Source organism: Rosa rugosa, chromosome 2 (genome assembly GCF_958449725.1).
Source record: "Rosa rugosa chromosome 2, drRosRugo1.1, whole genome shotgun sequence".
NCBI classification, from domain to species: domain Eukaryota; kingdom Viridiplantae; phylum Streptophyta; class Magnoliopsida; order Rosales; family Rosaceae; genus Rosa; species Rosa rugosa.
Window position 1 is genome coordinate 63167390 of NC_084821.1, and position 16321 is coordinate 63183710.

At 41.0% G+C, this 16321-nt stretch overlaps 1 long non-coding RNA gene and 1 pseudogene across 1 annotated transcript; one reads left to right on the plus strand and one right to left on the minus strand.

Moving 5' to 3' along the window:
• The first annotated feature begins 1758 nt into the window (after window positions 1–1758).
• On the plus strand, window positions 1759–2503 carry LOC133734186 (uncharacterized). The gene is made up of 2 exons (XR_009858130.1): window positions 1759–2172; window positions 2260–2503. It is a non-coding gene; the product is annotated as an uncharacterized LOC133734186 (long non-coding RNA).
• A 1415-nt stretch (window positions 2504–3918) lies between these two features.
• Window positions 3919–15955, minus strand: LOC133731260 (cytochrome P450 94A2-like; annotated as a pseudogene).
• Window positions 15956–16321: the final 366 nt, after the last annotated feature.

Consider the following 16321-nt stretch of genomic DNA (forward strand, 5'->3'; position numbering starts at 1 on the left):
ACGCTCTTCTGTGGAAATAAGCAGTGTTCCGATCCCCAGACTTTAACCACAACTCCTTAGAACGTTGGCTCCAAATAGTCTCCTCCTGCGTCAATAATTCTTGAAGACAGACATGCAACTCTTGCTTCTCTTGGTTTTTACGAGAATCAAAGGGCTCCTGCATTAGGTCATTTAGTCGTTCTCTGACCGCTCGCATCTCAACCTGTCTGAATTGAAAGGTATTACGCTGCCATGTATTGAGACCGGCACCTGTTTTCTTGATCTTTTGGCATACTTTGCTCATAGGCTCCCCATCAGCCTCTGTTTGCCAATTTGACCTAATAACCTCTTCACACTCACTGTGTTGCGCCCAAAATTGCTCAAAACGAAAGATCTTTTTCCTTCTGCCAGTTTGCACAGGTGGTGCATTACAAATCTCTACTAATAAAGGGCTATGATCCGAGGAACTAGGGTGCAAATGAGTCGTCGTAGAATGACTGAATAGACTACGCAGGCCATTTGTCCATAGACTGCGATCCAGCCGCTCTTTCGTTTGATAATCTGACCAAGTGAAAGGGCTGCCCCGGAATCCCATATCAATTAAAGAGCAATCCACTACACATTCTCTGAAAGCTTGCATTTGTAGGGGCCTTCTCACCCCTCCACCTGATTTCTCCGTACTGTCAAGAATTTCATTGAAATCTCCACATATTAACCATGGTAAAGAAGATTGAGCAGCAAGTTGCCGCATCAAGGCCCAGGTTGCATGACGATCACCCGTTTGTGCATATCCATAAATCCCAGTCAACCTCCATTCATCAGCAGAGCCTCTGTCCCCAATCGATACGTCCACATGTCTTATGGAATAATTACGAACATGTAAAGGAACATCGTTCATCCATAACATAGCAATGCCTCTCGACTCATCACTCTTTGGTTCACATAAGCAATTATCAAACCCAACCTTGACGCGCAAAGTCTCCATTTGTTTCGCATCACATAGGGTTTCAGCAAGAAACAGTATACGTGGTTTTTCTTGTCTAATAAGATCGACCAGTGCCCTACGTCTGTAAGCACCCACAATTCCCCGACAGTTCCAAGCGAGAATCCTGAAAGCCGCCATGGGAGAGCACGACCGCCGTCAAGCGCCGTATTCCAACTTGCTCAGAACGCACGGCGCTCTGCTAGGGTTTTTCCCACATGGGCTTCTACAATCATAAGCTATTTTCTTTTCATTATTGAAAAAATTTCATCTAAGTTATATGTACATTAGTCATACAAAAAATGTTTTCAAATAGCACATAAAAAATGCATTTTTGTTTTCTGTATTTCAATCATTCAATGGGTTAAATAGTTCATCTTAGCTATCAAATGTACGTGTTTATGAAATTTCATTTTTCTTAAAATAAATAAATAAACCTTAAAGCTGAGATCTACAAATAAACTAAAGGGGTGGGAAGCTCATATTTGAATAGTCTTAGCTTAAGACATAGAGAGTCAAATCCTTAAACCCTCTCCACAACTGTGAGTCCCGGAAAAATTTATCGAGCTTAAGTGAAATAGTTCGATAATTTACTTATCGATTCGATAAAAGTTAAAGTACTCGAGAATATTTTCAGAAAGTTTCGTGAAGTGAAATTTTCGGAGAATTTTCCGGATACCCGAGCTAATTTTTTTAAGTATTTTGGAAGTTTTGGGATTAAGGAAATTGCTTAAAGAAATAGAAATTAGGTGGTTTGATCTGGACCATCCACCGCTTCCACCGCTTGATCACAGCCATCGAAGATTAACTGAGGGAGTTTATAAATGGGTCTGGGCTCAGAGGAATGAACTAGAAGTCTCGAGAGAGGACCACAGTCCTCCGACCCGGAAACGACCGCAAGGGAATCCGATTGGAACTCTCACGTCCGGCCACCCCACGACGGCGCGCGAGCTCCATTCCCTTCGTCTCTGCGTCGCCTACCTCACCGTAGCCTCTGATCGTCCATGCACTGAACGGAGAAGAAGAATCGACGATGGGAAGCTTTGTGTCTCCTCCGGCGAGTTCTGCAATTTCCGGCTACTCCGGCCACCGTCTGAGCTGCTGGTGATCCGGCGCTGTTCTTCGACGCCGGCGGCTTCTCTGGTTTCTCTTGGTTCGCTCTCCACCTCAGTTCATCGTCAGTCGGGTTTCGGTTTCGAGATCAAAACAAGGTGAGTTGAATTGCTTTCGGCTTTGGTGAATTGTGATGGTTGTTACGCTGTTGACGGGTTGATGTTTTGGTGGGGATGAAATTCCAGAAGCTGTGAATTGGTGGGCATCAATTTGACAGTGTATTCATAGCCGGGTTTCGGAAAGGAGTTGAAGTAGAAGCTTGGGTTTTCCACCTGCAATTCGTGCTACCCAAGGTAAATCGAGGTTCTGCACTTTTGGCACGTTTGGCATATTGGATGAACTGTAGTGTTTTGCCTAGTCTAATCGAGTTGTATAGTTCTGGGTGTTTGGAGTTTATGTTTGAATGTTGATATTATAGTTGTGGATTGAGTTTTGTTGTGAATCAGGAAATGGTTGTGAAGGATGAAAATGGTCAAGTGTGAGTATGGGTGTCCTTAGTAATTTGGGCACACCTTGTGTGAAATGGTAGTGTAAGGAAAGAAAAATAACATATTGGGTGTCCATAGTAGTTTTGGGTACACCTTATATGGAAATTGGAAAGTATTGGGTGTCCATAGTAAATTCCGTGTAATTACTATGCGACAAGATACGAAATGGAGATAGAAAGTGAAAGAAATTAATATATAAGTATATATATATTGGGTGGCCTTAGTAATCGGGTGCACTCAATATATGTTTGGTCGATAACGTAACTTCAAGTCAATGTTCGATAATTTAGGTAATTATCGAACCATTAACGATTGGTCAAACAATGGTCAAAGTTTGTCAATCCTGGTCAAACCAGGAAAGGTCGGTCAAACCTTGGTCAACTGCTGGTCAAACCAGGAAAAGTTGGTTTGGACGATATATTAATCGTCGAGATTTCGTTTAATTGTTCAAAAGTTATTAACTATCGAAATGTCGGAATCTATGACTCCAGTTACCCGAGGAACAGAAGGTTCGCAACTCTCGGAGTACGTGAGAGAAAGCATCGGAGTCCAGGTAGGGATTCAGGACTCTCCTCGGTTAGTTGTTTTCTTATATATTGTTATTTAAGCGATGCATGTTAAGTGGTACGGTTTGGTTAAGTTCAAATGCAATGCATACTAACCAATCCGTGAGAAAATGTGTGATGGCTTGAGAGCGAAGGGTGGCTCTGACTTCCTTGGGTTCGATCCCCAAAACCTCCGGAGGGTTAGTTACGCCGGTCGTCCGGGTATTCCGATCGTAATGACGGGCTCGGTACGTGTGCGTAGCTAGGTAGCGGACGCTCTCGCTACGCTTACCTGGTGATGAAGTAAATTGAGGTAAGGTCGTGTAGTGGGTCTATGGGACCGGCCATCTGGTAAGATTCAACGCGCGTATTCAATTTTGTATCATGCATCGATTTTCGAGTCAAAAAGCATTATTATAAAGTTTGTCGTTCTTCTAAATATTTGGTTTAAGTATGTTTCATACTGGAGCGCTCCCAATACTGGTCTATTGATTTTCAAACCTAGTCGAGTTAGAGTTCCTGTTGAGCAGCGAGGACGAAAGCTCACCCCTATAACAGTATGGATGCAGGTACTGTGCACTGGTGACGGGACAGTAGCGGATGGAGCTGGGTGTGTGGAACAAGTTCGGTAAATCTTTGTTTGGTTTCCAATCTGAATTATACTTCGCAATCTTCGTGTTCAGGACTTGTTGAAATCTAGTCTTGTGTCACAATGAGTTGAATTCTTTTCATAGGGACTCGTATTCCATGCTAGCTTTTATCCAAGTTCTGGACGGATGAGATAGGTTTTAACAAATTCAAGTTTTTCACCTCAAAAGTATTTGTAGCTTCCGCTGTGTTTCTACAAAAAGTTTTCCAAATAAAGTGCCTAGCGATCTTTAGAATGTAAATCGAGCATTCGGTTTATGTTTTAGAGATTCGCGGCACTGTGACGTGCTTAAGCTGGTGAGGTGCAGTTTGGGGCGTTACAACAACGGTGACCGGAAACCCACCCTTTATTTTCGCGGTAAGGTAAGCAACAAACTCCGGCTCTAACCCATTCTCTCTCTTCTCCGATACAACCTTCAACCTCTTCAAAACCCCAACCACCATCCTCTTCATCTGCAAGAACGCCATCTCCTTCCCTAACAAATCCTCGGCCCCGCCTGAAACACCGGGTAGCTAAACGAGTCCTTTGCCACAAGCCTCCACTTCTCCGTCGCCACGCCACGCTCCAACCACTTCTCAGGTTGGAAGTCTGCCCAGTCCTTGCCCCATATCTGCTCTATCCTCCCCATTGCGTAAACATGGTATGACACTGCCATCCCCTTCTTCACTTTAGTCCCGTTCGGCAAAACATCGTTGATCGAAACTGGCGGGTACAGTCTCATGCTCTCACAGAGCGCCACGTGTGTATACACCATGTCCTTCGCTTCATCATATCCTGCTCCAGTCTTCGATTTCTTTTCTATTTCATTGAGAATTTCGCTATCCACGTTTGGGTGGTTTGATATTAGCCAGAAGAACCAGGCCAGTGCAACCGAGGTAGTGTATCTTCCGGAGAGGGTGAAGCTGATGACGATGTCAGTGAGGAATTTCTCGTCTGAGTGGCTGGATCCTAAGAACCGAGACAGTAGATCGTGAAACTCCAGGGTCTTCATCTCGTCCATCTCTCGCTTGACAATGGTATTAGCGAACTCGCGAAAATCGGAGATCACACTACGGATACGGCTTTCCAGCCAATTCCAAGAGCTCTTTTGATTTTCCACACCGATCTCATGAAGCTAAACCTCTCACTGCTGATCTGTGTTGACTTGTGAGTCATAGCTTGTAGAAGAAGTTTACTTGAAGAAGAAGTAAACTTGTACTTGAAGGAGAAGCAATCTTGTAGGAGAAGAAAACTTGGAGAACAAGTTTACTTGAAGAACAAGATGACTTAGAGACCAAGATGTCTTGTGTTTTACAACATGTAGTATTGTAGGGCTTGTATATATAACCCCATATACACCATTGAATGTATATCATAAAATTCGTCACTCACAAATCTTTCTTCCTTTTCATTTCATAATTTGACTTAGTATCAGAGCAAAGATCCGAAAGGACTTTGTTTCTTTATTTTTTTTCCTTCATTGTTCTTTCCTCACACTCTGGGGTTAGATCTCTGTTCCTTCCTCTAGTCTGGAGGTTAGGATTATTTTTCTGTCTTTCAGAATGTTTCCTGTGGCTTCCTGACTAGTCGATCAATCTCTCTCGATCAGTCGACGCACCTTTTGTCTCAATTCTGCTGCATAATCAAGTTTTTCATCATGTCATTCTCTCAATTGTTCTACAACTACTGCAAGAACTTTGGACACACCAAAGCAATGTTACAAATTGGTTGGCTACCCACTTGGCTACTTTAACAATTCGAAATCTGATGGTAAGATCTCTACATTGGTTATTCACAGAAATTGAGGTAAGATTGGTGTTGCTATACAAATTTCTGACTTTATTGGTGGAGATATTTGGATAATTGATTCAGATTCCTCAGATCATATGACTTAGGACAAATTTCGTTTTTCCAATTTGTCACCCCGCCTGTCTCTAGTGTTACAAATGCTAATGGTGAGTCTTTCGCTGTAATGGGGATAGGTAGAATTTGATTCACTCATGCTTTAGAACTTCATAATATTTTATATGTTCCAGCTTTATCTCATCATTTAATATCCGTACCACAATTAAATGCTCAGTCTAAGTGCTCGGTAACATTCTTCCCTATGTATGCCATTTTTCAGGATCTTCTCACTAGGGAAGTAATTGGTCGTGGATATATATTTGAGGGGGAAACAGTTCCATCTTGATTGCATGTGTGGTGGAGAGAAGTCAACAAAGAAACTCGAGCTGCTTTAACAACAAGTTCTGGTCAAATTAGTGACGTATGGTTGTGGCATCGCTGTCTTGGGCATCCTTCTTTTAGCAATATGAAAAAAGACATGCCTTCTTTGTTTATTGGGATAAACGAGTCTACTTTATTTTGTGAAACCTGTGTTCTTGCTAAGAGTCATCATGCTAGTTATCCTTCAAGTGTTTCCAATAAAAGTGCTACCCCTTTTGTAGAGGTGGCAAACGGGCCACTAAGCACGAGCACGGCACGGGCCCGGCACGCTTAAAAGCGGCCCGGCCCGGCCCGGCCCGAGCCCGTAATGGGCCCGACACGGCCCGAGCACGACATATTGTGGGCGCCCCGTTACAAACACAAAATATCATTTTTTTAAAAAAAAAAATATTAAAAAACTACAATGATGAGATTTGAATATGAGATCTTTTTATTTAAAATCTCATGACAATTCCACCAATGCTTTCTTTTATATTGTCAAAATAATGAAACAAAACATTATATCCTTGTTTTGCAATAAGTATATTTTCTAAATATTAAATATATGTTTATTAATAAAAACTAATCTCATAATAATACAACTATAGAATGAAGGAAAGAATAATAGATACTAAATCTTCATTATATTAATAAAGATTAATCTCACAATAATATACTAAAAACAATATATTTTGAGTTTTTTCTTTCTTTCTTTCTTATAGTGAAATATAAAAAATTATTAGAAATCTAATCTTAAAAAGCTAAGATTAAGAAAAACGTTGTAGAACTTAATTTATTTTAATTTTCTAAATAGTTAAATAAAATTAATTTTTATTTGTTCAAATTAAGATTTTAAAATCGTGCTTTATAGTGGGTGTTTGGCTCCAATTTTGCTGCAGCTGGTCAACAGTCTCTTTTCTGCGCGGGCGTGCCAGCACCGTTCGGGTGCGGTCGTCAGGGATGTCCCTTGACCTGACTTCTTTTCAAGCGATTGTAGACGAGGAGAGCACCAACCTCGTCGTGGGATTCTTTCTGCCTCGTGGTGAGGATTTTGCTGAAGTTTCTTCTTGTTAACACAATCGATACTCAATATTGTAGATCGAGCAGAGCGACATCACCGGGAAATGTTGAGATCTTGCTAAAGCGTGACTTTAGCTTGGCTGGGTTGCTAGGGCGTTACCCTTGCTTGGCTGGTTCTGTAACCGTTGTGGTCGCGGCACTACCGTCGGCTCCTGAGGAGACTAGGACCGAAGCACGTTGACAGAGGGTTTGGTGGCACTGAAAGTCGGCTTCTGAGAAGACTAGGACTAGGAGTGTGATCACCGCTAAGAGAAAGAAAAGGAGAGGAGTTGCTCTTAGAGAGGTTTGCTCTAGAGAGAACTTAGATCATCTTAGAGATGTTGTTGTTGTGTTGTGAATGTGTCTGTTAGAATGAGAGGAGAAGGTGTTTATATAGGGAAGAAAAAGAAGAGTGAAATGATGAGTGGAAGAAAAATAATGAAAGTAGATCTAAGTTCACTTGTAAAATATGGAAAAGATAGAGAAAAGATGAAATGAAAGCAAAGCATGAAGGTGCAGCAACATGGAAGTGGTGATGATCTATTAAAGAGATTGTAGAAGAAAAATATATCCAAGGAAAAAGAGAAAAGCATCTAGCTTTCTTCATGTGGGTAGGAAACATGAACATGTGAATATTGAGCTGGTTTTAGGTCAGTTTCTGCCCCTTTATTCCTTCAATTATTTCTCCAACAAGACTTCATTATATGCCTTCGACTTCTTCATATGAAATGTTCCACTATGAGTGTAGATCATCCTGACAAATTGTCAGATTTTTATTCCATGTGGTTGGGCCGAAAATGCTGCTGGACCTCTTACAGGTCCAGTTTTCCAGTTTTGCTTCTGTAGAAAATTGGGCTGATTGTTTGAAGGTCTTCCACTCAAAAAAAGCTATTGCACTCTTCATAAGAAATGATCCTTGGGATGTCAAGAATGGATCTGGAAAGTTTCAGCACATTTCGATTTCATTTGGTTAGTCTGCCACCCCTCCTTCCTTGTCTAGCTCGGTTTTTCCTAGCCGAAGTAGGAAAATATGCTAAAGTTGACTTGTCATACTTCCATAGTAGGCTTTATTTAGCCTCTAAATATATATTTCGAGCTTGTCGACAATATATAGCTTGAGCCACTGATATTGGCTCAATTTCTCCAAGACGTGCCTTGTCAGGCCAAAATGTTCATTTTGGGTCCAAACATTGCCCCCCAGACCTCGAAGTCAAAGGGTCTTCGTCTTGACTGAAGAGGTCTTGAATCAGCACTGCTCTTATAATGTCGTTGCTCCAAAGCCACTTGTATTGGCTTGACTAAAATTACTTGAACAGTGGACTCTCTCCCTCTTAATTATATATAATGAGCATACATATATTAATCGTCAGTCTTCCTTCGCGAACCATCCTTTGCGAGGCCATGTAATTAAAACCACTTCGCTGCCAACAATTCGTAACCCAGCTTTCGCCACAATTATTGGCAAAAATATTGATTTGACCTCCTCCACTGCTAATACCATACTAGGCATATTAAATGCCCATTGTATATGTGCCCAGACCAATACCAATGGCCTCTTAAGTATATTAGCAAGTTCCAGCCACTATTAGGCAAGAACACAATTTTTTGCATCCTCCGCGACGCACAAATTTGAAACTCTTTTTGTATTTTTGTATTTTTTTTTTTTTTTAATAAGACAATGTGAATCAAGGTTTAGACATGCGGCCCAAGTATAGTCGTCTAGACACAAATTTTCTTTCAAATCCTTTGGGCAACCTTACTGAAATGGCCAGATGGGGGAGGGCGAACAAGAGAGGCAGAATCCATTTTGGCATGAGCTACTCCCACATAGTGGTTTAGGCCCATTTGCACGCACTTCTGGATTCAAGAACCTGTCATGAACGTTGTCCCATTTCTAGACACCATTTCACATAGGCTATACTTACTAAGATGTGAAAGGTCATAAGTGTGAAGACAGTTCAACAAGTGTTAATAAAAGCCGCCCTTAACCTTAAGGGACCTGAACTAGGCACCAATAAGGAGTTTAGGCCAATATTAACAAAAGAGACTTCACCTATTCCGTTATGATTCACAACCCCTTACCAAATTCAATTTTTTTTTTTTTTTTTTTTTTTAAATTTTAATAAGACATTGTGAATCAAGGTTTAGACATGCGGCCCAAGTATAGTCGTCTAGACACAAATTTTCTTTCAAATCCTTTGGGCAACCTTACTGAAATGGCCAGGTGGGGGAGGGCGAACAAGAGAGGCAGAATCCATTTTGGCATGAGCTACTCCCACATAGTGGTTTAGGCCCATTTGCACGCACTTCTGGATTCAAGAACCTGTCATGAACGTTGTCCCCTTTCTAGACACCATTTCACATAGGCTATACTTACTAAGATGAGAAAGGTCATAAGTGTGAAGACAGTTCAACAAGTGTTAATAAAAGCCGCCCTTAACCTTAAGGGACCTGAACTAGGCACCAATAAGGAGTTTAGGCCAATATTAACAAAAGAGACTTCACCTATTCCGTTATGATTCACAAACCCTTACCAAATTCAACTTCTTTTTTTTTTTATTAAAAGAAAACTAGAAACGAAAAAATTAACAGAAAATTAAAAGCAAAGAAAGAAAGAAGCTAGCATCACCATGTTTGGCTAACCTCTAGAAGACCACGGGGGAGGCCATCTATGCTTCATTCCAAGCTCTGATGTATCAAAATTTGTAGGGTAAAAATCCCTCCTGTGAGAGCTTGTAGGAAAAGAACAAAGATACTTCTCGTCGAAGAATTGGAAGCAATTTGGCTCGTAGGAGGAATTATCTTGCCCCCCAAGTATCTTTGTTGGCATAGAATTAGCCACAGATTGGCCGTTATAGACGACCACTTGTTGGTTTGAATTCTCATGATCAAGAGCCTCAAAAACAACAATTAGGTCGCCTAGATCATATTTAATCACCGCTTGGCTATCAGAATTTTTAAGAAATTCCTTTTGGTGATCAACAGAATGAACATGGGCTCCATCTTGCCCCCCATGCATCTGATCAGTAGCCACGTATTTGGCTTGATCAGTGGAGAAGTCAGATATTTGTTCAGCGACAATTGTATTGTCAGAAGAACAATCTTGTTGATGACCTTTTCCATGCACAGCCTCTGTGTAAGGCTGTGACTCACCAGTGAGGCCATTAGGTTGATTGCCACCTATAGGCAAATCAGCCTCATAAATGACCTCTTCTCGAGCGTTCTGCTCAATTTCTAGGTCCCAATCGCGAAACCTCTGCTTTGTTTTTGCGATCAAAATGGCCATGTCCCTGGCTTGCTTTTCTTTATGCCTCTCGATGTTGGCCATGATGATCGCCAGCTATTCCTCAATGCTTGCCCCCTCTGGGATGGGAATAGGCATAAACTCATCATTAATGGCGGTATCGCCAATGGTGGCAACATTGTCCATCAATTCACTTTAGGAATTTCTTTTGGTAAAGATTTTCCCCTGGCATCTCAATGATGACGAAAAAAATTTCTAACCTTGTCCCACTGGGCGTGCCAAAATGTTTGTTTTGAAGGCCGGTGGTTGAATGTGCTTCAAGAGAAAAAACTTCTTATGTGGTCCCACTGGGCGTGCCAAAATGTTTGTTTTGAAGCCCGGTGGTTGAATGTCTTCAAGAGAAAAAAAATTCTAACCTTGTCCCACTGGGCGTGCCAAAATGTTTGTTTTGAAGCCCGGTGGTTGAATGTCTTCAAGATAAAAAAAATTCTAACCTTGTCCCACTGGGCGTGCCAAAATGTTTGGCTCCAATTTTGCTGCAGCTGGTCAACAGTCTCTTTTCTGCGCGGGCGTGCCAGCACCGTTCGGGTGCGGTCGTCAGGGATGTCCCTTGACCTGACTTCTTTTCAAGCGATTGTAGACGAGGAGAGCACCAACCTCGTCGTGGGATTCTTTCTGCCTCGTGGTGAGGACTTTGCTGAAGTTTCTTCTTGTTAACACAATCGATACTCAATATTGTAGATCGAGCAGAGCGACATCACCGGGAAATGTTGAGATCTTGCTAAAGCGTGACTTTAGCTTGGCTGGGTTGCTAGGGCGTTACCCTTGCTTGGCTGGTTCTGTAACCGTTGTGGTCGCGGCACTACCGTCGGCTCCTGAGGAGACTAGGACGAAGCACGTTGACAGAGGGTTTGGTGGCACTGAAAGTCGGCTTCTGAGAAGACTAGGACTAGGAGTGTGATCACCGCTAAGAGAAAGAAAAGGAGAGGAGTTGCTCTTAGAGAGGTTTGCTCTAGAGAGAACTTAGATCATCTTAGAGATGTTGTTGTTGTGTTGTGAATGTGTCTGTTAGAATGAGAGGAGAAGGTGTTTATATAGGGAAGAAAAAGAAGAGTGAAATGATGAGTGGAAGAAAAATAATGAAAGTAGATCTAAGTTCACTTGTAAAATATGGAAAAGATAGAGAAAAGATGAAATGAAAGCAAAGCATGAAGGTGCAGCAACATGGAAGTGGTGATGATCTATTAAAGAGATTGTAGAAGAAAAATATATCCAAGGAAAAAGAGAAAAGCATCTAGCTTTCTTTATGTGGGTAGGAAACATGAACATGTGAATATTGAGCTGGTTTTAGGTCAGTTTCTGCCCCTTTATTCCTTCAATTATTTCTCCAACAAGACTTCATTATATGCCTTCGACTTCTTCATATGAAATGTTCCACTATGAGTGTAGATCATCCTGACAAATTGTCAGATTTTTATTCCATGTGGTTGGGCCGAAAATGCTGCTGGACCTCTTACAGGTCCAGTTTTCCAGTTTTGCTTCTGTAGAAAATTGGGCTGATTGTTTGAAGGTCTTCCACTCAAAAAAAGCTCTTGCACTCTTCATAAGAAATGATCATTGGGATGTCTAGAATGGATCTGGAAAGTTTCAGCACATTTCGATTTCATTTGGTTAGTCTGCCACCCCTCCTTCCTTGTCTAGCTCGGTTTTTCCTAGCCGAAGTAGGAAAATATGCTAAAGTTGACTTGTCATACTTCCATAGTAGGCTTTATTTAGCCTCTAAATATATATTTCGAGCTTGTCGACAATATATAGCTTGAGCCATTGATATTGGCTCAATTTCTCCAAGACGTGCCTTGTCAGGCCAAAATATGTTCATTTTGGGTCCAAACAGTGGGTAGGCACGAGCACGGCCCGTTATTGACCCGGCACGATATGGGCTCAGGCCATGGGCCGGGCCGGGCTTAATGTTTAAGTAAATGGGCCGGCACGATAATAAATGGGCCGGCCCAAGAACGGCACGAAGCACGACTAGGCCCGCTTAAAATGGGCCGGGCCGGGCCGGCCCGTTTGCCACCTCTACCCTTTTGAGATTATTCACTCTGATGTGTGGGGACCTTCCAGAGAACCCACTGTTTCTGGACTGTGTTATTTTGTCTTGTTTATTGATGATTGCACTTGATTATCATGGGTAGCATTGCTTAAATCTAAGGATGCCGTGTTTTATGCTTTTCAAGCCTTTCAAAAAATGATTCAAACATAATTCAATGGTCATATCAAAGTTTTTCGTTCTGATAATGGGGGAGATTTTGTTAATCATGATTTTCCGAAACATTTCCAAGAACACAGTATAATCCATCAAACCACTTGTCCCTAAAGACCTGAACAAAATGGTGTGTCTGAATGTAAAAATCGTCATCTTTTGGACATAGCACGAACATTTTTATTTGGTGCTTATATGCCCAAGTATCTGTGGGGTGAAGCAGTCTAAACTGCTTACATCTTATTATTGTCTTCCTTCCAATGTTCTTCAGGGGCGTATTCCCCTTGAGGTCCTATCAACCCATGTCTCTATTCCTTCCTTCCACAATTTTTCTACCCGTGTCTTTGGTTGTGTTGCCTTTGTCCAGATACCCAAAAATCAGAGGTCAAAGTTGGATGCATGAGCTCTCATATGTGTATTTGTGGGTTATAGTTCTCATCAGAAGGGCTACAAGTGCTATCATCCACCTACTTGGAAGTTCTATGTTAAAATGGATGTAACATTCTATGAGGACATGTGTTATTTTACCCCCAACAACATTTCTCTTTAGGGGGAGAATGAGTTTTTTGATGAGATGTTTGTTGGTGGAGCATTGAAGAAAAATCATGAGGGTGATGAAGAATGTACTGACCACCATGATCCGACTGGTCGAAGTATTCAAATCAACCAATCAATGACAGATCCGAAGGAACAAAGAAGCTTGATTGATCGGTCAAACTTATCCATCGACCAATCGAATTCTGATGAGCATAGTATTGACCAGTCGAATTCTGTGGCAGAAGAGCACATAACCTTTTTCGACCAATCAAAAAATCAAGCCGAAGAACCTTTGACAGTGACTCCCTCTCCTCAATTATCCCTCATTGACTAAGATTTTCCAAGTTCTGAATATCATCTAGAGGTACGTTCTGAACCCATATCTGAGTCTAATAATAATGTTGTGTTACTCTTGTTGAGTCTGACCCAACCAAATATATATACCTTACATAACCAGTCAACTCGTGGTCAATCTACCAAGAAGTATGAGCCAACTTTTCATGCTAAATCTAAATATCCAGTTGCAAACTTTGTGTCAACTTATAGATTGTCAAAGTCATATAAGTCTTGTTTGCATCAAATATCCTCTATATATGTGCCTAATAAAGTGCAGGAGGCTTTGAGAGATTGGAAGTGGGCCAAGGCAATGGAAGAAGAAATGGAGGTGTTAGAGACGAATCACACATAGGAACTTGTACCACTTCCTCGTGGCAAAAAGACTGTTAGGTGTAGATGGATTTTTAATGTGAAACATAATGCAGATGACACAGTAAGCAGGTATAAGGCGAAGTTGGTGGCGAAGGGGTTCACTCAGACATATGAGATTGATTTTGATGAGTCTTTTGCTCCAGTAGCCATGATGAATACTGTTTGGGTGTTATTGTCACTGGCAGCTAATCTGAACTGGCCACTTCATTAGTTTGATGTCAAAAATGTGTTCCTTCATGGGGAGTTAAATGAAAAAGTGTACATGAATCTTCCTCCTGGTTATGCACCAGATACACTTGGTGATGTTGCGTGCAGATTGAAGAAGTCTCTTTATGGACTTAAATAGCTAGTCACCTCGAGCGTGGTTTGGCAGATTCACTCAGTGCATAAGACGCTTTGGATACAAGCAAAGCAATTTAGACCAAACCTTGTTCCTAAAGCACCAAAAGGGAAATGTAACTGTGCTTATTATTTATGTGGATGATATGGTGATAACAGGGTATGGCTTGGTAGAAATTGGAAGTCTTCCTAGTGAACGGCACATGGAGGTAGTGGAGGCAGTGGTAAGAATCTTGGGGTACTTAGAGGCAGCACCAGGAAAAGGTTTAATGTTTTCTAAACATTAGTACCTCAATGTTAGTGGGTATACGGATGCAGATTGGGCTGGTTCCATCACAGACAGAAAGTCTACATCTAGGTACTTCACCTTTGTAGGGGGAAAACTTGTTACCTGGAGAAGTAAGAAGCAAAAGATTGTTACAAGGTCAAGTGCTGAAGCTGAATACAGAGGTATGGCACATGGAGTGTGTGAACTTCTGTGGCTACGAAATTTACTTCGAGATTTAGGTTTTAAACCTAATCAACAATGCAGCTATACTATGATAACAAAGCAGCTATTGAAATATCACAGAATCCTGTGCAGCATGACCGAACGAAACATGTGGAAGTTGATCGGCACTTCATTAAGCAAAAGCTAGATGCAAAGTTAATCTTCTTTCCTTTTGTTCTAACCGAGGAGCAATTAGCGGATATACTTACCAAACCTGTATCTAGCAAGTTGTTCCATGACTCACTAGGCAAGTTGGGTCTTCGTGACGTTTATGCCCCAACTTGAGGGGGAGTGTTGACTTGTGAATCATAGCTTGTAGAAGAAGTTTACTTGAAGAAGAAGTAAACTTGTACTTGAAAGAGAACTAATCTTGTAGGAGAAGCAAATTTGGAGAACAAGTTTACTTGGTGAACAAGATGACCTAGAGACCAAGATGTCTTGTGTTTTACAACATATAGTAGTGTAGGGCTTATATATATAACCCTATATACACCATTGAATGTATATCAGAAAATTCATCACTCACAAATATTTCTTCCTTTTCATTTCATAATTTGACTATTTGCACTGCATCGTCAAACACCACCGCGAATTTAGCATGCAGCAGAGAAGAAAGGAGATACTCAGGGTCGTAGCCGAACCCTATTCAGCAAATGTTGTCGAAAGCAAACCTTTGGAGAATGTCTTGGAAATCAAGAGTGGACCGTTCGCTAGAAGATTTGGATAGAATGGGTATGAGTCGATCGTAGAGTTCAATGTCAACCACCTCTTCAACGAATCTTTTCTGGGACTTGGTGTTGAATTTGTGGCTAGAGAGTTGCCTTTGAAACTTCCAGTTGTCACCGTCGGCGTTGAAAATGCCGTCGCGGAGGAGCTCCTGGAAAATTTGACGGGGTGACTCGCCTTTTTGGTAGGTGGGGAAGTTTGTCTTAGGGAAATTAATATCTTATTTTCCACCGTATCCCCCGAAATTTCTCCGATATAGTCAAATATCCTCGATATATTAGATATTTAGGATATATCCCCAATAAAGTGAAGAAATATCTGTAAAATCTTATGAAAAAAAATAGAAAAAAAAAACTCAGTAATTCTCTAAATACAAATCTGTGTGAAGAGAGACCTCCTCAAGGCAAATCTGGGTGAGGAGAAATCTCCTCAAGGCGAATCTAAGTGAGGAGAAATGAATCTAATGTTTATATCCTCAAGACGAATTTAAGTACCCCATCTGATGTTTCTTTAATTGCCTTAAGTTTTGACTCTATCAGTTTAGGCACAGAGCGCAGTGAGACCTTAAATGAATCTCATGAAGGTAACAATCAATTTGGCTATGATGCTTATGGATGTAATCAATATGGAGAAATACATGAGCAGTCATCCAGTTGGATTCATCCTTATTATCCCATTATAGGGGAAACAGTGAGCAACTCTAAAGAGATATATAACTATCATATTCATCACTATAATTTGCACTATATGGGTCATATGTATTGGTCTGATTTTTGCATTTTTGTAGATCACCGAGCGGTTTTTCAACCACCTAGAATTTCTTTTTAGTTGTAGATGAAGTTGACATTCATATGTATGTTTATGTAATTTCAATAAATTTACTCTTTCAAAAACGATATTTGTTATCCTGTATCCTCGATATATCCCTGATATTTTCAATATCTCCCTTTTTCAAAGTTCCGATAGGTATGTAGATATAAATATTTTAATCCTTGTATATAACCCTATTTGAGTC